The 23,797-nt window shown below is 39.1% G+C and overlaps 1 long non-coding RNA gene across 1 annotated transcript; it reads right to left on the minus strand.

The window, feature by feature from the left end:
- Positions 1 to 10,897: 10,897 nt before the first annotated feature.
- LOC147007199 (uncharacterized) lies at positions 10,898 to 16,109 on the minus strand. Its single transcript, XR_015054352.1, has 2 exons — positions 14,384 to 16,109; positions 10,898 to 11,164 (listed from the first exon to the last, which is right to left on the minus strand). It is a non-coding gene; the product is annotated as an uncharacterized LOC147007199 (long non-coding RNA).
- Positions 16,110 to 23,797: the final 7,688 nt, after the last annotated feature.

Consider the following 23,797-nt stretch of genomic DNA (forward strand, 5'->3'; position numbering starts at 1 on the left):
TAGGATGTTTAATTAGGTATGCCATGCTGTTCGAGTTTACCAGGATCTCGATGTAATAAGTAGCAATTCAGTGGTGATAAGTTATCTAGTAAATGTTCATTTCTTCAAGGGGGAAATGATAATTGTCACGTAATTAGATAGGGACACGGGATAGGGTAAGTGTGTCTGTGTAAACCCCTTTTGGTATTCTCTGGAGACTGGCCGTGACGTCACAGGACAGTGCAGCGGATGGCTCCGCCCCGTGATCACGATTGGCGGAAGGCGACGGCGGTGGGCCAATAAACGGCTCGATTGGAAGTGACGAGGACAGGAGGATAAAAAGGTTCTGTTCGGGGTCGAAAAAGAAGAGGAAGAAGATCGGGACAAAAAGATCGTGTTTTTTTGGTGTGGAGGCTGTTGCGCGGGAAGCATACTTGTTGTGCTGATTCGATCGTGTTCTTCATCGTGTCTTGGAGCCTTGCTGAGCCTCGTGCGTCACCTTGGTTGGCTCTGGGGTTCTACTGACTCGGAGTACGGGTCGAACGGCGGGCGGACCTGCCTCCCTCTCCTGCTCGCAATTTGGCGCCAGAACTGGTTCCCTGGCGGCTGTGAGCGGACTTGGGCCAGGACCAGGAGGTCGACAGCACCACTGTTTCTCCTGCCCCCCCCTGACGAGAGCAAGGCCAGCTCGTCCGACGCTGATCCAGGGACAGTTACGTCCACACCACGGTCCAGCCTGACCACCAGAAGTAGCTACGTTGTGTGTGTGTGTGTGTGTGTGTGTGTGTGTGTGTGTGTGTGTGTGTGTGTGTGTATGTGTGTGTGTGTGTGTGTACTTGGTGCCTTAGAGGGTTTGAGATCTGTTTCTTCATTGGAATTGTCTGTGTTTTCCCCACGCCCGATCCCACACCATCCCGTCGAATAGCCCCGGATCCCTCTTCTTGCCGAGTCTTGTTATTTCTGGTTAATAATAAAAACAAATAAACATCATCAACGCAGTGAAAAGTGACTCGTGCCACCTTCCTCGTCCCGTTTGCGGTAGAGCGATTAGAACCGCCATGTTTGGGTTATAAATAAATAAACCGCCTCCATCGTTTCGGCTCATTCTACGTTGGCGGGACTGTTCAAGTCCCGTGGACGTCACAGTATTATAACAACATGATTTAAAAGAATAAATTCAGAGGCTTATTATACTCACATTTAATTGAATTCAGTCTTAAAATATATTATATGGCTCTCACTGAAATAGATTTCCAAATGTTTTGCTTTCATGGCTCTCCGAGTCAAAAACGTTCCCGACCCTGCTCTACCAAGATACATCCCTTCACCCTTGTAGTATGGGGAAAGGAACATCCCATCCCCTGTAATTATTTTATATTTTTCCCAACTCGTGTTTCCTCACAATAACCATCGTATTAATTTATTGGAAAACTTCACGTAGGTGAATTCTGATGGATATAACTTCTCCATTAAAATAAATCACACGATTATCTTGGTCGGTTATCCTAAAATTTACTCTGTGTATGGTTTTTCCTGACACAGGGAGATAAACCAAATTTTTAGGTTCCATATTGAATTTATAACCAATTGGGGTTGAGTTTGCGCTGAATGAAAATATTGTATTTGTTTTTTTCCATCATTATAAGCACCATCAATCAAATCACAGTGAATTAACACCGAATTTATTCCTGAGGATATTTGAATGACATTATCACTGTAAAACGTCCCATTAGTTTCAATCTTTTTTGAGGAGAAACCCAATAACTCTCTAAATGAATTATCAATTGTGAAATCAACCTTGTAGTTATTTTTAACTTTAATCGTTGATTTTGAAGTATGTTTTTGAATGTCTATAACAATATTTTTGGTTCATCACCCTGTTCTTTCATAAGACGAGCAATTTCGGAAGATATTTGAGAAATCTCATATGCTCCGGGTGAGACTGTTATCGTTTTGTATCCACTTCCCGGATTATTACTAAACTTGTCATTTTTCTCGCTTATATTAAATAAGGTATTATAAGTTTCCATGGACAATAAAGATGCCTCATATTCTTTTGTTGTGTCAAGTTGTAGTGGGTATGGGAATGAAGATGTGTGGTCGCTTGTTGTGAAATTGAAACTAAGGATTGTACTTCTCATCTTATTTAAAATGAGATAAAATGTCTTTATATTGATATTTATTAATTATTTACATGTTCATCAACTGGTCTAAAATGGCTGATGCTTCATTGAAACAATTGTTATTTCCAGCCTTCTTACTACCTAACAACAATAACAGTCTATTAACTAATTGCGATGGGTCATTTGGAAGAAAACTAACACCTGAACCAAGGATACTTTAAGCCTGAATAATGTGTTTCTCCTTCTCATTCTTCCTACTTTTACCAGAAAGAATAACCTTATAATTTAGAGTGTTCAGCAGATCAATATATACTCAATCATCATTATTTTCCATATCCAATGGTTTATCAATATACTTTGATTCATCCCTCACAGTTGAACCTTGTCTTCCATCTTTTGTGAGAAGAAACATTAATCTCGGAGTTAGTTTAACAGGGGTTGAGCAGAACCCAAGAACCTTAATTCATCATTAAATATCAATACCTTTTCTTGAACAAGATGAAATATTGCTGGTTGTTCTGTTGGAATGAGTCCTGCTTTGGTTTTTGAATCCGCTGAATATTCATTGTTTTGAACAGCATTCACAATATAATCAGGGGGTTGATTAATCTCTTCCAGTTGTTGAAATAAACCTTCATCATCATATACCTTTAATTCTCCTAAATGCTCTAATTCTTCCTCCGTCATTTGATCAAAATCTTTTAACATTTGAAGTTTTTTAGGAGTATATTCTACTGTGGGAACTGTGGAAACATCTTTCATTTTTTCTTGGGAAGTTTTTAAAAGTGGTTTAAAAAATTTCTCTTGTTTTCTTTCAAATGCTTCTTCGCCCGTTAGTTTCTGTCTGCGTTTCTTCTTTATGTCTTCCTGTTGTTTTACAACTTTTGAAACCAACTCTTGATGTTCCTTAAATCTTCTTGCTCTTTCTTTTGCATCCATTTATTTATTGTAAAATATAATTTAATGAATTGTAAAGATCAACAGGGAAATTTTCCTTTTCTTCATCATTCAAGTAGATGTGTTCAAATAAATCCTTTTCTTTAAATATTTCATCAAATTCTTTATTAACATTAATGCGAGTTGTAATTTCTTCTTCACTAATACTTGCATCTCTGCTTTTCATACGTTTGCGTTGAGTTTCTTCATCAACATCAAAACCGAATGATAAAATCTTCACTCCACTCAGATGTTTAATAATTTGTCTCGTTCCTTCTGGATTAGTTTCTAATAACCCAACACCACCAGATTTTAGTTTCCTTAACTCACTCTTACAATGTGAATATTTTGTTGTACCAAGAGAAACCTCCTCAAACATTTGACCTTCATTCCTCAATCGCATATGTTCCTCCACTGAAATATAGTGATAATCTTCACCTTTTACTTCTCCAGGTCTGATTGCTCGAGTTGTTGTTGATACAATGCGTATCACGGGGTGTTTTTCAAGTAAATTTACAATATTCTCATTTGTACTACACAAGAACCTTGATTTATGAAAGTTTTTTCCAGAAGCAGATTTACCCACAAGATTTACAATAATAGTTGTCATTTATATATGTAATCATTTATAAAACAAAAAATATATCCCTTAATATCTCATCTTGTTTCACAACAATATATTTATATTTTTCAGTCGTGTGCTTCATGTAATCCTCAAATTTCTTTTTACTACATAATGTAGAACAATTATCTCTCCAAAAATTATTGATATCTATTGAATTTAACTTGAATAAAATAAAAGTATTAGCATTGTTTCTGATGGAACGACGAGGAAGTTGAAAGTACGATTGACTAAGATAAATACAATTACAAGAAGAATGTCTCCCTCTTGTGTAGTAGCTGTCCATTACCGTTTGGTTTCTCTCATTAACACAATCATCAAAGATAACGAGGTTCTTTTTGATTTATCCAAATCTTGGGGAGACGGTATATCATCCGTATTATCACTAAGAATACAAGTTATAGGATTTGATTTCTTTTACATCTCTGTGTATCACAAAATAGTTGAATTATATCTTCAATGTTATAATCATTTAGGTTTTTTTGACGTTTAAATAAACCGATTATATCTTCTTTTTGAAGACCAGCATTAAAACCTTGTGAGAGTAGTTGATACTCTGGTTGAAAACTCGACTTTGTGAAAATTATTAAATTATCATAATCTAAAAAGTTGGCAGTGAGGAGCATCTTTTAAAAGTAAGCAGGTTTTTCCACATCCACTTGAACCAACTATGAGACATCTTAATGAATTTGGGAGATTTTTATGGTTGTTAAATTTTATCTTATTTTCCCAAATGGGTAAAAATCATTCATTTATATATTTGGAAAACAGGTTATTTAATTTATTATTGGCTTTTTTAGAAACTCTATATTTTATCCTAAGTTCAGGTTTAATTTCAAGATAATCCATTATTTTATTTATACAATATCTTGTGTTGATATTTCCCTGAAAATTACATCCATGAATAATATATAACAACAATCCTTTGAACATTTCTCTTACACGTTCAGTTTCTTCCCTTGTAAGGAAAGGTGTGTTATCACCCTCTTACTTTACATTCATTTCTCTAATCAATCTTGTAAAGTAATTCATTTTTGGTGTAAATCTAAAAGAATTATTTTCCTTTTTATATTTTTTATTATCATTAATTAGAAGATAATCACAGAATATACATTGTTTATAGGCTTTCGACTCTGTGTTTAATCCCCGTCTTTCACACGCAGGACAATTCTCAAATTTGTCATATGGAGAATCAGGAAAGTCTAGCATATTTATAAAGTAAAACTTTACTTAAACTGAAATTCATCTATACTTTCAGTTGTATATTGACTCATATTTAATAATATTACCATCGATATCGATATACTTTTTTTTCATTACCAGATTCAACGACAACATTTTTTATATTAAAGGTAATTTTAAAATGATCGTTAACTACTATTGAACGAAATGTCATTTCACCTGATGTATTAACATCCTTTATTTCATCAGGATTTACATCTTTAGGGTTGTTGAAAAAAATACAAATTTCTCCTTGCATATTACAGATGGTCTTATCTTTTCTTTCTAAAGCTTCATCCATAAGGTTTTTGTTTTTTGATACTTTTTCTTGTTTCATTGCTTTTTCTAGTTTTGAATATATTACCAGAAGGAGAGGAGAAACTTTTGTTAGAGATACTTTAATTGATGTTCTTCCAGGTATAATAAAAGCCCTTCCACTGCAGGAAATTGAAGAACTCATATTATTTACCATAATTGTTTTTCTCCAAGAGTTGTTATATTTATCTTTGTTCAATTTTACATCCTTGACATATTTCTCAGTATCTTTAACAAATGAAGAGATTGATTGAAACTTGTCTTTTGTGTCTTGAAACATTGTATTTATGAAGTGAAAAAGTTGGAGGATAAAATGGTTTTAAGCACAGATTCATCTATAAATTAAACGAAATTTTCATCAAGAAAATTTTAGTTTAAGCAAAGTTTTATTATATAAATATGGTGAATACAACGTACTGCGATGTTTGTAATCACGAATATAAACATTATAAAAAAAACACGTTCGAACCAACAAACACACATTTAATCTATTTCATCAAATATCTCCTCTTGAGTTGGAAAGAAAACATTGTGATATCTGTTCAAAGGATGTTTTGAAGAGTAGTTATAACAAACATCTTCAATCACAAAAACACAAGAAAAATGAGTTTAAAGTAAAGGGAGACTATTATATTGAAAACACTGATGGGGCATTTAAAGGGCATATAAAAATAAGGATTTTTCAATTTGGAGAACCCGGTCCATCATCAATAGCTGAATCAATTGAAATAGTGAAACCCGATGTTGAAAAATTTATTAAAAAGACATTAAAAGAAATGAAAACCTTAAAGTTTTATATGGGAGTGAAAATGAATATGAAAAGACAAGATGAAGAACATACTCCTTATATGAGAACAGATCTTCATTTTATAACATCATTTCAAGATTTTTTGAATAGTGGGGTTTATGAAGAACTATCAAGAGGAGGATGTTGATAATACAGTGGTAGGAAGTGGATTCAATATTTAAAAAATCATCTTCTTAGATATACACATTCTAAAATCAAACCCTCTTAAAGCTTCTTCTTATATTGAATTACCAAAAGAAATAAAACTAAAGAAGGCAGTTGTTAATATTAAGAACAATGATAATAAATGTTTTCTCTGGTCTGTTCATGCTCACTTTCATCCACCAAAATGTAATTCAGAAAGAGTAAAACAATATATGAAATATGAGAATACCTTGCACATTAAAGATTTTAAATTCTCAATGCCACTAACAGATATTCCTAAATTTGAGAAAAAGAATAATCTTTCTATTAATGTATATGGATTAACGGATACAAACAAAGTTCACATATTAAAAATTTCAAACAACTATAAAAATGAAGAAACACACATTGATCTTTGAAATTTTAGTGTTGGAAAGAATTCACATTACACATACATCAATAATTTATCAAGATTAATCTCTTCTCAGGTATTCAGAACAGCAACCAAAATATATCCTTCTAAGCGATGTCTTAATTCATTTCATACAAAAGAACGATTAGAACAACATTCAAAATATTGTAGTAATCATAAATCAGCTGTAATTACAATGCCTAAACCTGGTGAAAAGATTTCTTTTGAAGATTATAATAAATCTATCATGCACCCATTTGTGATATACGCTGATTTTGAGTGTATCCTTAAAAAGATAAATACTGCTTCTCCTAATCCAAAAGAATCATATACAAATAAATATCAAAAACATATTCCTTGTGGTTTCTGTTATTATATCAAATCATCTGTTGGAGAAAAGTATAACAAACTTGAACATTATCGTGGAAAAAAAGCTTCACAAGAGTTTGTAAAACGATTAGAAAAGGATTGTATAAGACTCACTAAATTAATGAAAGAAACAAATGAACCGATGAAATTAACCAAAGAAGAAAAATTAGAATTTAGAAAGAACAATATCTGTCATATTTGTGAGGGGAAAATTAAGGAGTCTAAAGTTAGGGATCATTGTCATCTTACTGGTAAATATAGAGGTCCCGCTCATTCCTGTTGTAATCTTAATTATAAATTACCTTCTTTTATTCCAGTCTTTCTTCACAACAGCGCCAATTATGATACACATCTATTTATAAATGAACTTTCAAAAACACCAGGGAATATTTCTGCCATAACAAACACAAGTCAAAAGTATATTTCATTTACAAAAATGATATTCACAAAACCTTTAACTCGTATTAGGTTTCTAGATTCTTACAAGTTTATGGGAACACCACGAGCCTACCTCGCATCAAATTCAAGCTCCACGGACTCTTTTCCAAATCTTAATTCATTCTTTCCAAAAAGAGGAAATTCTCACTAAAGAGGAAATTCAGATTAAAGAGAGAATTCAAAGTAAAGAGGAAACTCTAATTAATGAGGAAATTAATGAAGAAATTCTCACTGAAGATGAAATTCTAATTATAAAGAAAATTCGAACAATGAATGAAATTCTAACGAAAGAGGAAATTCTGATAAAAGATGAAATTCTGATTAAAGAAGGAATTCTCACGAGAGAGGAAATTCAAACAAGGAATGAAATTCAAAGTAAAGAGAAAATTCTTACAAGAAAGGGAATTTATCCTTATGATTATATGGATTCATTTATGAGATTTAAAGAAACACAACTTCCTTCAAAAGAAAGTTTCTATAATAACCTTTATGAAGAAGAGATAAGTGATAAGGAATATAAACACGCACAAGAAATATGGAAAATATTTAAGATAAAGAACCTTGGAGAATATCATGATTTATATCTAAAAACAGATGTTTTATTGTTAGCTGATGTGTTTGAAGCTTTTAGATCACTTTGTCATAATAAAAATTGTGATGGATTAGATCCTGCCCACTATTTCACAGCTCCTGGTTTAGCTTGGAGTGCAATGTTGAAAATGACAAAACAAGATATAGATTTAATCAGTGATGTTGATATGCTTTTGATGATTGAGAAGTCTAAGAGAGGTGGAATATCACAAGTATGTTCAAAAAGATATGCTAAAGCAAATAATAAATATCTTCCAAATTATGATAGTGAAAAAGATAGTAATTATTTGATGTATTTTGATGCTAATAATTTGTATGGATGGGCAATGTCTCAATCTCTGCCTTATGGTAAATTAGAGTGGGTGGAAGAAAAGGATTATGAAAAGGCTTTGATGAATATTGTTATTTCTTTTCAAGAGGAATTGAATGACGAAGAAGAACGTTATTATTTTGAAGTTGATTTGAGGTACCCGAGTGATCTTCATAATAAGCAAAAAGATCTTCCTTTTGCATGTGAGAAAGAAACCCCAAAGAAAGAATGGTTAAGTGATTATCATAAAAGTTTTAATATCAAAGGTAAATCAACAGAAAAGTTATTAACAACATTCTATGATAAAGAGAGGATATGTTTTGCATCAGAGAAGCTTAAAACAGTTTTTGAGAGAAGCATTGAGAGTAGCTAAAATTCATAGAGTTTTAAAATTTAAACAAAGTCCTTGGGTGAAAAAGTATATTCAATTCAATACAGATATGAGAGCAAATACAAAAGTAAAATTTGAAGGGGACTTTTATAAATTAATGAATAATGCTGTATTTGGAAAGACTATGGAAAATGTTAGAAACAGGCAAAACATTAGATTCGCAACATCTTGGAAAGAAGCTTGAGATTGATAAATAAACCAAGTTTTGAGAGAGAAGAGGTTTTTTCAGAGAACTTTTCTGCAATTCATATGAAAAAGGAAAGTATTGTAATGGATAAACCAATTTATATTGGAACAGCAGTTCTTGATTTATCAAAGATATTGATGTATGATTATTTGTATAATGACTTAAAGAAAGAGTATGGTGAAAATGTTTCATTGTTGTATATGGACACTGATAGTTTTATCCTAGATATAAAAACTGATGATGTTTATGAAGATATGAAGAAAAATATTGGAGTATATGATACAAGTAATTTCAGCAAGAAGAGTGAGTTATTTTCCAAAAAGAATGAAAAGGTTATTGGTAAGTTTAAGGATGAGTTGGGTGGAAAAGTAATGAGTGAGTTTATTGGATTGAGAGCAAAGGCATATGCTTATAAGTATGGTGATCAGATTGATAAGAGGTTAAAGGGAATAAAGAAATATGTAATAAAGAAATCAATAACTTTTAGAAATTATTATAATTGTTTGATGAATAAGAAAGAAGAATATAGGAAAATGAATACAATAAGAAGTTATAAACATTACACATATAGTGAAGAAGTAAATAAAAAGGCATTAGGAGCCTTTGATGATAAGAGATTTATTTTAGATAATGGAATAGATTGTGTTCCATATGGATATTGTATGATAGAGTGTTTTAACGATGGGAAGATGGGTTGGGGTTTTTTTAAGGGCTACCGCCGCGTTTTCTTTTTGTAATATATAAATGGTGAAACCAAGTATGAATCAAACTAAAGAGTGGAGAAAATCTCAGTCTTGGTATATAAATGGAAAACATAATGAATGTGAAAAATATCAAATAAGTCTTATTGAAAAAATAACTAAAACAAAGGTAAATAAAACAAATAAGCAAATCAATTTAAAAAGTAGTAAGTTAGAGGATGTAAAGACAAAAATGAATATCCTTGAATGGACTGAAAACTTTGATGGTTATCAATTGAACAATGAAAAAACAATTTACTATAATCTCAAAATGATATGTGGCTCAGGAGGTGGCCAGGTGAGATCATTAAGAGAAGTTTATCATTTCGTAATGGCAGAAAAGGGGAATCTTAAAAAATATAAAGATTCAAATGTTTTGTTTGTCAATATTTTAGATGGGGATTATTGTGCAAAGAAAATTAAAGTATTGAAGGAATTTGAGAATGAACAAATCTTTATAGGTTCAATGAGTGAGCTGTTCAACCACCAGGTGTTCAATTCAATGAGGTTCAACCTCCAGGTTAAAAGAGACAAATAAAGATACCTTGGGATAGCCTGGTTATATATATAATATAATAACTTGTGTATATATATATATATATATATATGTATATATATATATATATATATATATATATATATATTATAATATAATAACCAAATATCATATATATATATATATATATATATATATATATATATATATATATATATATATATATATATATATATATATATATATATATATATATATATATATATATATATATATATATATATATATATATATATATATATATATATATATATATATATATATATACCTACAAAGCCTGGTGTTGGCTAAGCCTGGTGTTGGCTTAGTGGTTTGGGTGGCGGCTTGGGATCCCAGTGTCCTGAGTTCAAGCCCCGTTGGCTGCTGAATTAACACCAGGGGGTTGACTCAGCCTGTCATCCTTCTGAGGTCGGCGAAATGAGTGCCAGTGTACTGGTCCCGGTGATTGCCCCGGTTAGAATAGGTGTACCATATCCCTGTGTGTCGTAAGAGGTGACCAGGGTTGGCGTCAGGAAGGGCATCCGGCCATAAAACATTGCCTCACAAAAAACCAAACCTCTGCACAGCAGGGAAAAACGGATAAAAAAGGGGGTTTATTTTTAGGGAAAAAAAAGGGAATCGCTGAAAATCCCCCATTCATTTACATGGGGAAAAGTGAGCCAGAACCAGTATATCCACTCTACTGCTGCCTTATGTTTTATAAAATACATTGGAGCTTATGTTATAAATTGGTTACCATTTCTATATTTTAGTCATATAAACTGAACAAAAGGCAGTGCAAGTCAAAAATGACTTTATTTTTCAAATTTTGAGAGAACCAGTAACATGAATTAAAGCACTTCAATAATAAACGTATTGAAAATCCACAGTTTGAATCTTGACACCTCGTATTGCAGTCGTTTACAGTTCATATCAAAGGTGCCAAATGTCACAACACTCCGAGTCTCAGGCGAATTGTCATTTGAAGATTTCCGCTTGTGCAGGTTTTCTGTCTTGCTCCACAACTTGTAACACATTTTGATAATGTTCTTCAGTTTTGGCTGCTGCAAGAAAATCCGAACTCAGTTTTACTCCACGCTCAGCACAATCATTTACCACATTCATGGCATCAACATTAACAACAGAAGCTTGGAATGCAGCAGAGTTTGACCAGCTTCCAACATCCTCTGCAAGAAACTCATGGTCTATCTCGAGAATTTGAAGAGTGAACCAAGAATCTTGGCTGATTAAATCAGCAAGCGTAGTGGACCGATTGATGCCTGGAGGGAACTTGGGCTTCCCAAACCCAGTGCCAAAACGGTCACATGGCATGTGTATAACCTCTGGAGGTTTAACAGTCAACAGTCTATCAGGTAGTGCCCGTTTCTCCTCTTGCGGTACTTTGTTACTGAAGAGTGCGAGAAGTACCATCTGTGCATTGAGGTACCAGAGATGGCGTTGAAAAACTCTGACTGCAATTATGGAAACCTCGGGATTCACAGCTTCATACATTAGCAGAGTGTGATGCAGCTTCAAGTGTGCTAAACCAAATATCATCAATTGCCGATATGTATGGGAAAGCACCAACTGTAAAACCACATGTATTTATTTGAAATTCACAAAAACTTGAAAAAAAAATTTGGCAGCGATGATTGTGCACATATTTAAACTCCAAAAAAGCTGCCGTATGTTGTTTTCAACATATTATCTGAACAAAAAGGACTCACGAGAACATAGCACGAATATGTACAATAAACACTGAAGGTGGATAAAAAAAATGTTACATTCATGAATGGATCCTATTTGAATCGCTGCCGTATGCACATAGTAGAGGACATAGTCCTTCAACTTCGGGCTTCTGGTGTACCCACTAAACAACTTCTGATTTCATTTAAATTTCACAAAGATTATTATTTTCGCCAATGGAACATTTTAAGACGAGGTAGAAGTTAATTGCTTACTATGAGGGCTCCAGAAGCACCCAAGCGTGTGCTGTTCAGAAAGCATAATATTTCCTATTTCCAAACTGCCCTGCCTCTGAATACAGTGGAGCACACTCCAAACAAAAATCTCAGTCTCTGTCTCTGTCTCTCTTAATCTTGACGTTTTCGACGTGACAAGTGGTATTTGCCAGTGATAAATAAATTAAGAAACCCGAAAGCGATTGCAAAATCCAGCCATCTTGTGTTCATGCGTGGCAGATGGGCTGAAAGGGCCTATTTGTACTTCCTGTGATTGTGACGTAATTAACAATGACTCTTCTCCAGATTCAAATCAAAAGTGTTGATTGAAAATTTCATGACAAAAGCTCAAATGGTGAAAAAGCTTATGGCCTGCACAGACAGACCAAAGGCAGATGAATCATCCACAACCAAAGAACCAAAGGAAAAGATTGACGGGCCCCAACCTCGCCCGTCAAAGTGATGGACAACCACTGCAATTTCCATCTCCATCTCACGAATGAGGAAAAGAAGGAAAAACAAAACACAGAATCAACAACTGAGCAGTCAGTCAAGGCTTAACTTCTGCGCACAATTGTGTGTGTATGTTGTGAGTGTGATTGTGTATGAGTGAATGTGAGTGTGTGTTGTGTGTGTCTGTGATTGTGTGTGTTTGTATGTGAATGTGAATGTGTGTGTGTGTGTTTGTGCGCAATGGGGGACGTTCTTGTCCGTGAACCCCAAACACAGAATCAAAAACTGAGCAGTCAGTCAAGGCTTAACTTCTGCGCACAATTGTGTGTGCATGTATGTTGTGAGTCTGATTGTGTGTGAGTGAATGTGAGTGTGTGTGTGTGTGTGTGTTTGTGTGTGAATGTGAGGGTGTGTGTGTGTGTGTTGTGAGTGACTGTGATTGTGTGCGTGAGTGTTGTGTGTGAGTGTGAGTGTGATTGTGTGTGTGTGTGTGTGTGTGTGTGTGTGTGTGTGTGTGAATGTGAGTGTGTGTGAGAGTATGTGTGTGTGTGTGTGTTGTGTGTGTGTTGCGTGGTGTGTGATTGTGTGTGTGTGTTCATGTCCAAGTGTGAGTGTGTGTGCTATTCAGAAAACATAACATTTCCTCTTTCCAAACTGCCCTGCCTCTGAATATAGTGGAGCACACTCCCACAAAAATTTCTCTCACTCTCACTGACTGTCTCTGTCTCTGTCTCTGTCTCTCTCTCTCTTTCTCTCTGTGTTTCTGTTTCTCACTCTGTTTCTCAACCCTCTCCGTCTTGACGTTTTCGACGTGACAAGTGGTATTTGCCAGTGATAAATCAAGAAAGAAATCCGGAAGCGATTGCAAAATCCAGCCATCTTGTGTTCATGCGTGGCAGATGGGCTGAAAGGGCCGATTTGTACTTCCTGTGATTGTGACGTAATTAACAATGACTCTTCTCCATATTCAAATAATAAATGTTGATTCAAAAATTTCATGACAAAAGCTCACATGGTGAAAAAGGTTATGGCCTGCAAAGACAGACCAAAGGCAGATGAATCATCCACAACCAAAGAACCAAAGGAAAAGATTGACGGGCCCCAACCTCGCCCGTCAAAGTGATAGACAACCACTGTAATTTCCATCTCCATCTCAACAATGAGGATAAGAAGGAAAAACAAAACACAGAATCAACAACTGAGCAGTCAGTCAATGCTTAACTTCTGCGCACAATTGTGTGTGTGTGTGTGTGTGTGTGTGTGTGTGTGTGTGTGTGTGTGTGTGTGTGTGTGTGTGTGTGTGTGTGTGTGTGTGCGTGTGTGCTGGCGTGATTCTGGAGCCCAATTATTTTTGAAATTTTTTGCATTAAACTTCTTCCTCCCCTCAGTTTGTTCCACTTCCTAATGAGACCACTCATAGAAAATTTCGTTGAAATCAATTATTGTCTCGGGGGTCCACGAGCCAATCAAAATTGAATCTCAAGTTTATTATTTTATGCAAAAGACAGCGACATTTATGCAAGGAGTTACTCTGAAAAATAATAGCTCGTGTTTTATCATTCTGCATATTTTCCCTATTTAAGGTTACATTTAATCATCCCACTGTTCATATCCACAAAATTAAGCAAGAGGCAGCGATTTGATAGATATTGACATTATTAAAAAATAGCTGCCTTATGTTTTATAAAATACATTGGAGCTTATGTTATAAATTGGTTACCATTTCTATATTTTAGTCATATAAACTGAACAAAAGGCAGTGCAAGTCAAAAAATGACTTTATTTTTCAAATTTTGAGAGAACCAGTAACATGAATTAAAGCACTTCAACAATAAACGAATTGAAAATCCACAGTTTGAATCTTGGGACCTCGAATTGCAGTCGTTCACAGTTCATATCAAAGGTGCCAAATGTCACAACACTCCGAGTCTCAGGCGAATTGTCATTTGTAGATTTCCGCTTGTGCAGGTTTTCTGTCTTGCTCCACAACTTGTAACACATTTTGATAATGTTCTTCAGTTTTGGCTGCTGCAAGAAAATCCGAACTCAGTTTTACTCCACGCTCAGCACAATCATTTACCACATTCATGGCATCAACATTAACAACAGAAGCTTGGAATGCAGCAGAGTTTGACCAGCTTCCAACATCCTCTGCAAGAAACTCATGGTCTATCTCGAGAATTTGAAGAGTGAACCAAGAATCTTGGCAGATTAAATCAGCAAGAGTAGTGGACCGATTGATGCCTGGAGGGAACTTGTGCTTCCCAAACCCAGTGCCAAAACGGTCACATGGCATGTGTATAACCTCTGGAGGTTTAACAGTCAACAGTCTATCAGGTAGTGCCCGTTTCTCCTCTTGCGGTACTTTGTTACTGAAGAGTGCGAGAAGTACCATCTCTGCAGTGAGGTACCAGAGATGGCGTTGAAAAACTCTGACTGCAATTATGGAAACCTCGGGATTCACAGCTTCATACATTAGCAGAGTGTGATACAGCTTCAAGTGTGCTAAACCAAATATCATCAATTGCCGATATGTATGGGAAAGCACCAACTGTAAAACCACATGTATTTATTTGAAATTCACAAAAACTTGAAGAAAAAAAAATTTGGCAGCTATGATTGTGCACATATTTAAACTCCAAAAAAGCTGCCGTATGTTGTTTTCAACATATTAACTGAACAAAAAGAACTCACAAGAACATAGCACGAATATGTACAATAAACACTGAAGGTGGATAAAAAAGTTACATTCATGAATGGATCCTATTTGAATCGCTGCCGTATGCACATAGTAGAGGACATAGTCCTTCAACTTCAGGCTTCCAGTGTACCCCCTAAACAACTTGTGATTTCATTAAAATTTCACAAAGATGATTATTTTCACCAATGGAACATTTTAAGATGAGGTAGAAGTTAATTGCTTACTATGAGGGCTCCAGAAGCACCCAAGCGTGTGCTGTTCAGAAAGCATAATATTTCCTATTTCCAAACTGCCCTGCCTCTGAATACATTGGAGCACACTCCAAACAAAAATCTCAGTCTCTGTCTCTGTCTCTGTCTCTCTTATTCTTGACGTTTTCGACGTGACAAGTGGTATTTGCCAGTGATAAATAAATTAAGAAACCCGAAAGCGATTGCAAAATCCAGCCATCTTGTGTTAATGCGTGGCAGAGGCGCTGAAAGGGCCTATTTGTACTTCCTGTGATTGTGACGTAATTAACAATGACTCTTCTCCAGATTCAAATCAAAAGTGTTGATAGAAAATTTCATGACAAAAGCTCAAATGGTGAAAAACGTCATGGCCTGCACAGACAGACCAAAGGAAAATGAATCATCCACAACCAAAGAACCAAAGGAAAAGATTGACGGGCCCCAACCTCGCCCGGCAAAGTGATGGACAACCACTGCAATTTCCATCTCCATCTCACCAATGAGGAAAAGAAGGAAAAACAAAACACAGAATCAACAACTGAGCAGTCAGTCAAGGCTTAACTTCTGCGCACAATTGTGTGTGTGTATGTTGTGAGTGTGATTGTGTGTGAGTGAATGTGAGTGTGTGTTGTGTGTGTGTGTGTGTGATTGTGTGTGTTTGTGTGTGAATGTGAGTGTGTGTGTGTGTGTTGTGTGTGAGTGAGTGTGAATGTGTGTGTGTGTATGTTGTATGTGTGTGTGTATTGATTTCTAAGGACTTTACATGTGGAGCCTCTCGTGTGGACATCATTGAATTGTGCAACTTTTGGCTCTACCCTTCATCTACTCACGATAAGGGAACAGCTGTTTGTCCGAAGCATTTGTGTGTATGACATTGGCAAAGAGACTGCTTGATGGAGCCGGCTCAGCACACACTGACACACAATCTGGCATCGGTCTCAGTCTCCAGATGCTACTCAGCACTCATTCTGTCGCAGATACATTCTTCAATGGCAGCTTCTGTTCGCAGAACGCATGCACATTGCCTCAATCGTTTACCCATTAGCTTTTTTCATGTGGACACCTCGATCAGAGAGGTTCTGGGCTAAAAGGGTCGAAAGCTCGATGATGGACAGTGCCCAGCTGAGGTTCTGGATGGTCAATGGTCATTGGATCGGGCACTCGACAAGCTGAAGGAATTATTCAGATCCCGCTCTTTCCACTTTGAGTTGCCCGATGATTCCAAATGCATACAAAGAATGACGAGTTCTTCTGTTGCCATATTATTTTTAACCACAACAACCAAATGGATCTCTGGAAAAACAAAGCAATAACTTTGTGAACGCCCAATGTAAATGTTATCTCCGATGTCCCTGAGCCGTGTTCACCCAAAGGAAAGTTAGACTAATCTCGAGGCTTGCCCTGCCAAGCCTGAAAACTGTTTTTATGACCTCAACAGAGCCAGAATTCTGGGTCATGACCTATTTGATAAACTTTGTGTAAGCAAACTTTGTTAAGTTCCTGGGGAATTGAGTCCCGAATGTTACTTTGCTGAATTGCCAACTGTTATCGCTCCGATTGTCTCGTTCAAACTAGATTTGTATTTTACATCTTGAGAAAAGTGATGATAATTTGATATTAATGCAACAAATGTGAACACATTGGCCCCCAGGAAGTCTGATGATGAACAATGATGGTGTGACGTTATTGCAGCAGTTTGTTCAGTGTTACAGGATGAGATAACTGCACAAGGCGGGCCGAGAAATGACACTTGCCAGGATTGCACCAAAGGAATTTACCTTGGTACGGGAAAAATGGGCTTTGGTAGGATCCCTGCAAGATCGTACCATGGTATGGGGAATGGGCCTTGGTGGGATCCCGGCAAGATCGTACCATGGTATTGGGAAATGGGCCTTAGTGGGATCCCTGCAAGATCATACCATGGTATTAGGAAATGGGTCTTGGTGGGATCCCTGCAAGATCGTACCATGGTATTAGGAAATGGGCCTTGGTGGGATCCCTGCAAGATCGTACCATGGTATTGGAAAAATGGGTCTTGGTGGGATCCCTGCAAGATCGTACCATGGTATGGGAAAATGGGCCTTGGTGGGATCTCTGCAAGATCGTACCATGTTATGGGAAAAATGGGACTTGGTGGAATCCCAGCAAGATCGCACCATGGTATGGGAAAAATGGGCCTTGGTGGGATCCTTGCAAGATCGTACCATGGTATGGGAAAAATGGGTCTTGGTGGGATCCCTGCAAGATCGTACCTTGGTATTGGGAAATGGGTCTTGGTGGGATCCCTGCAAGATCGTACCATGGTATTGGGAAATGTTCCTTGGTGGGATCCCTGCAAGATTGTACCTTGGTATTGGGAAATGGGCCTTGGTGGGATCCCTGCAAGATCGTACGTTGGTATTGGGAAATGGGTCTTGGTGGGATCCCTGCAAGATTGTACCTTGGTATTGGGAAATGGGCCTTGGTGGGATCCCTGCAAGATTGTACCTTGGTATTGGGAAATGGGCCTTGGTGGGATCCCTGCAAGATCGTACTATGGTATGGGAAAAATGGGTCTTGGTGGGATCCCTGCAAGATTGTACCTTGTAATTGGGAAATGGGCCTTGGTAAGATCGATTTCTGCTGCATCACACATTCAACTGGATGGTATTGATAGAATACTTACACCCACCCCAGCAGTCTTGAGAAGGATTTGGTGTGAGCGAACTCTTCTGGCAGCAAATTTGTGCGTTATTAAAAAAATTAAATTCAAATCAAGTGGAAGACCAAACAAGCTGAATACCATGAATGACCCCGGCGTTGAATGAAAGCTGATTACCAAATGATGTTGATACTTCGGCAGCCGATTACCAGACAATATAAAAAAATAACAACAATGAATACCATGAATGATCGGGTGTCAAATAAAAGTCGATTACTATATGATGTTCATAATACTTACGTGGCCGATTACCAAACATAACAAGATGGCGACTATGTGCGACCCCCTCCCCTTCTATGTTATGACATCGATTTCTTCGATAAAATAAATATTGATACAAATTACTGTCAGCTTGGCGACACAATGTAAGGTGACATTGCAGTTACAGATGACAGAAACACAAATCTATCCAAAAATGTTAACGAAGACGTGCCCTTGATGTGTGACTGTTTAAACGGTGAAGGACTGACCACGTGCCTGGGCGTGTCCTAACTCAATGATCGACAGGAGCTCTGAAGCGCTTGAGCTGTCATTGGTTACTGATCTCGTGGAGGGTCCGACGACCAATCACAGCAATGACGTAAATGTGAGGAGGATGAGGAGGAGAAAACAATTTGAAAACCCCTCCTATTGACAGAGTCAAACGTCGGAGTAATAAAATAGGGACTGCATTGGAGTTTCAACTGCAACTACTCCACCGTCAAACCCACCATCCATCCATCCATTGGGACCATACTCTGTGCAGAGCGTTGGTGCTGCCTCAGCAGTCTCCTGGGCTATTGGGCACAATCCTGGACGGGTCGCCACTCCAACACAGAATACCAGCATGCTGGCACTCATTACACCGACCTCAGAAGGATGACAGGCAGAGTTAACCCCACCTGGTATTAATTAAACAGCCGAGTGGGATTTTAACTCAGGATCCTTGGATCCCAAGCCCACCACCCAAACCATTAAGCCAACACCAGACATAAAACCCACCCAGGCACAGCCAAGTGAGGCCTCATTCAAAAAAAGAAAACGTGGATTCAAAAAAAATAAATAATTCTGCCTGCCAGACCATGTGTCTGATCAGGTTGAAATTTAAAACATCTATTCCCCATCACTACTAGATCATAATTTTGAAGTTTCATGTTGATCGATGCAGCGGATCAAGAGAGAATTTTCAAAATATTTTCCTTCAATCCAATATGGCTTCCAAACCACGTGACATAAATTATTCATGAAGACACTGGTATCCTCAACGCTTTGGGAACGTTTGTGAAGTTTCTCCTCAATCTGTCAAGCCATTCTGGAGAAGATATTTGAAGGTTTATTCTTCAGAAAATCAGAATTGCCAAACCATGTGAGATATGACATCATCGGTGGAGAACTTTTCCTTTCCCCATGGATAGGCAGTCATACCTGGAGGTGTTTCAGACAAAAAAAAGTTTGAATTTGTTTTTTTTAATAATCGCTGTACAGTGCTGAAGCTGCTGATTAATGAGTTATATTTAAGTACACAAACATATAAATGAATACAAAACAATTACCAGACATTTAAATACAAATAAACTTCTTCCAGAAGCAAAGTTTGTGGTAGATCTTCTTCTTTCTGAGGGCGCCATATTTGTAGATTGGGGTCAAACTTAACCCAGAAACATCAACGACACATTCACGAGCATCCATTCGACGAATAACATGGAATTCTGCTTCTAATGTAACACTTTTACAATCTGCCTCTGAGCCAATAATCTACAGGGTGCTTCCAGGCCCGGTTACCCCCTCAGCAGAACCTGGTAAATGAATATAATGAACACACGAGGTATAAATGTGAACTATGTGGTGTGGCCGGTGGACTACACAATAATTTTGTCATAAAAAAATGAAATATTCAAATGAATATTGTTTTGATTGTGTGGGTAAATGAAGGGATTTCATGAGAAAGTTAGGATTGTGTCGAGGTGTTTGGTCCGTTGACGTGTTGGAGAGATCTTGATGTAATTAAGTAGGGAAACTGTGAGCTTAAATGACTTGTCACCACACGGGGTGGTGCCATGGTAATTAGATAGGGATTAGGGATAATTCCCCCAGTATGTAATTGCCCCCGTGTGACTTTTCCGATGTTTTTAGAACCAAAACCATGACAACAAGCAAGCAAAACATGCCGAGCAGGCAGAGGCCCCGCCTTCCCGGGTTTTAATGTGAGCAGGCCACGCCCCGGAGGAGGAGTTTGGTTCGGGTGACGTTGAGGGAGCAGGGGTGGTTGCGGAGTATTAACCGAGGGAGGAATGACTAGTGTCGAGAGGACGTAAGAGGACACGAGAAAGAAAGGGACGCATGTGGTCGGGAGAGGACATTGGTCAGAGGACATGGAGGATCCCGCTTTTGCTCTCCGCATGACGAAGGCTGCACGGTTCTCATGTTCATGCTGTGTGAATTGGCTCGCCTGCTGAGCAGGACGTTGGCCATTGATGGTTTGGCTGAGCCGTGAAGTGTGTACGTTTCTGAGGAGGGGAGAAGAGCGTGCCTCGTGGCCATATCACAGGTCCTCAGAAATCGCCTCGTCGTTTGGTCGTGGAGGAACGCGGGCGATCGTGGTGAATGGACCGGGTGCAAGAGAGGAACGGTCGGCATATTCGCTTGAGAAAAGAAGCTCCACAGTGGTTTCTGAGCCCTGGCATTGAATACCGCCAAACGAATACTTCACGCGTTTCCTGCTCAGAGAGTGGCTCGGCGCCATTTTGGGCACATCTTCCCACGCAGGACGACACGGTACGATTGCCAAGTTCAATAAAGACCATCTCTGGACAAAGTTAAGTGCCAGAATAAAGGGAGAATTTTCTTTTATTTCGTGTTGCCCTTGTGTGTATTCAAGTCCATGTGTAGAGGCGCCTCAACTTTAGGTTTTAATTGACCTCATGTTTCATTTTTACATTTTGAATTATTACCCTTGTAAATATTTGATCTATTTTCATGAAATCCCCATGTTTATTTTAAGTTGCTGGTGTCCGTGTCTCTATCATGGGTTCGAGTACAAACCCCTGGTGCTGTGCTTCCATTGTGTACATGCACGCCATAATATCTGAGGGTCACGTGTTCACCTCCAAGGAAAACCGCTCGGCGATCCGGCCTGGTCTGTGTTAACCGCCCGTCCACGACAATTGGGTTGGGAGGGGAGGGCAGTAGGGGGGATTAACTTAGCCACCACGGCCGTGACAATATTGTTGCAGATTCGCGCCCGCCGGCGTGCGGACGGCCACGTAACTCGAATCGCGGCACGTCGCCCACCGGACGGACAATCCAGTTGTGACCCTCTCGGACTAACGCCGGGAACTAGTCACGGGTGGACCTTTCGGTCTCACCACGATCGTGCCAATCGGCCCCCGCGTGGGATAGGGTTGCTCGCCAAATTCGACCTACCTAAGTACCCACACGGAGGGTAGACCGGGCGATCGCACCTCGCCGCAGGTCGACTTCGGACACGGGCCACTTTAAGCGACCCGTTCCGTACTATCGGGATAACCGAGCGGTGTTATTCGTCGGCCTCGACGGTTCGATTAATTATCGGGCGTTTTAGCCCACGACCAACCCTTTACGTGAAGCAAGATGGAGATTCAATGAAAGAAAAGACGAAGCGAAGCGGGAAAACAGTTCAACATAACTCACATTTATTTTGCGATGAACGGGAAGCACACATATACAATTACACCAAAAGCACATGTAAAAGGAGAAGAAACACAATATTACACAAAAAGCAAATATAAAAGAGAAACACAATGCAGAGCTATCTGACTACCGAGCACACGGCAACACTTATACAATTTTACTTCACAGACGGCGCCGACAACACAGATACCCAAAGCAAAAGAAAAAGAACCACCCTCCAGGATGAGGGGGGGGTAGACGGGCCTGGGGCCGAGACAGTGTCGGGCCTACCCGTCTGATGATGAGACGCAGAGCGGCGGTGGCACCCCAAGATACTGCCCGCGGCGGGCCTCGCGGGCAGTGTCTGGTAGGTGGTGGGAAAGGGGCCCCCTTGTCGCGGGGGGAAACAGGAGGGGGTTGTCGATGCTCGGGGGGGAGGAGGATATCACCCTGTCTCGGGTCCCGCGACGAGCGTCTCCACCTCGACCTCGGTCGCGCCGCCGGCCTCTCCCTCCGCAGCTCCCCGACTCCGACGCGAGCACCCCCTCGATCGCCTTCGCCGCCGCCACCTCTCCACAGCTCTGTCCTCTTCTTCCCAGCTCCACCGACAACTCCCAACCGCGAACTCGAACTCTTGACTTCTCCCCTCCGAACTGAACTGTTTGGCGAGCGCGGCCGTTTATATCCCCCGTGGCCTCGCTCCCCCACCTTTGACCCTTTACCTCCAACCCTTCACCTCTAACTGGCTCCCCATTGGACCGAGGAAAAGTGGGCGTGAATGCTTTTTTATCCATGAATTTGCATATAGCGACCTCACTCCAACGCCCTGGAGGCGGGGCCAAATCGCCCCACGCTCTCTGATAGGACGGAACAGAAGTGGGCGTGAGTCGTTTTTGATCCGTTTTTCTCGGAAAGTCTGTGATGTTTCTGAACACGCTGCTCGGTGCGCGCCCTGCACGAGTCCAGTATCGGTGCCCACAAGTGGTGCAAGAATGGTGGTGATGCGATGGTGGCGAGTTGTGACGGTAAAGGTCGTGGCTGTTGTTGTGAAGCGGCATTGTGGTTGGTGGTTGTTGTGTGATGGCTGTTGAGACGTGGTTGGTGGTGGTAGTAATGGCGGCTGGTCCAAAATAAAGATAGTAAAAGAAAAACGGCTATCTAAAAAGGTCGCAGCCAGCATTAATGACATTTATTCCCTCTCAACAACGGGTTTGGGCCTAACTACACATATACTTACCGAGATATCTCACCTAAGGGACCTGAATGGTGGTTTGTGAATTTCGTCAACCACAACACTACCCCCTCCCCTTTTTACAGACTCGTCCCAAGTCGTCAAATTCTCGTGTGCCATCATGTGTAGTTTTCCCCTAGTACATTTTACCTAGGATCCCTGAGTGCGACATTCATGGTATTCGTGTCCCCAAAATAAATAACCTGAGGGCTGAGTAACGACCTAAACAAACTCACTCACACGGACGACTTAAATAAAATTGCCGGCGCTAAGACAGACATGCCAGGGGCGCACTCATATGTACAGTACATCTTAACCTTAACTTACAAATTTTACACTAAACCATGGCCCAGGATCACTGAACTCTGCAAAAAGAAAGCAGTTAGCAGGGAGCCAGGCTGCTCGCATGCAGTCTCTGACTCAAACAATGCAGGTGACAGGGAACGTGGCCGGCTGCTCACACGCAGTCCAAGGCCTTCCCTTTGGAACTGAACGCAGTGAACCACAACGGTGCATGGGCTGCACAAACGTTGTCTCCGTGCCAGCTCAAGTGGCACACGCAATGAACACAACGAATGGATGGATGAATGGTTTGAACTGAACGCAGACACGGTGCACGGGCCGCCACTGCAGGCCCGTGTTGTAGCTGCCAACAGGGCAGTTCTTGCAGCTTGCAAACTGTTGCTTTCTGATCCTGGCGCACATGGCAATGAACAGGGAGGGGGGGGGCAAAGCAAAAATTGAACGGGGCTGGTGAACGTGGGCAGTGGGCATGGCATGGCAAAGGTAGCAG

The sequence above is a fragment of the Eptatretus burgeri genome, unplaced genomic scaffold, assembly GCF_056783735.1.
Source record: "Eptatretus burgeri isolate ZD-2024b unplaced genomic scaffold, Ebu_testis_v1 Ebu_testis_scaffold_470, whole genome shotgun sequence".
Lineage (NCBI taxonomy): Eukaryota > Metazoa > Chordata > Myxini > Myxiniformes > Myxinidae > Eptatretus > Eptatretus burgeri.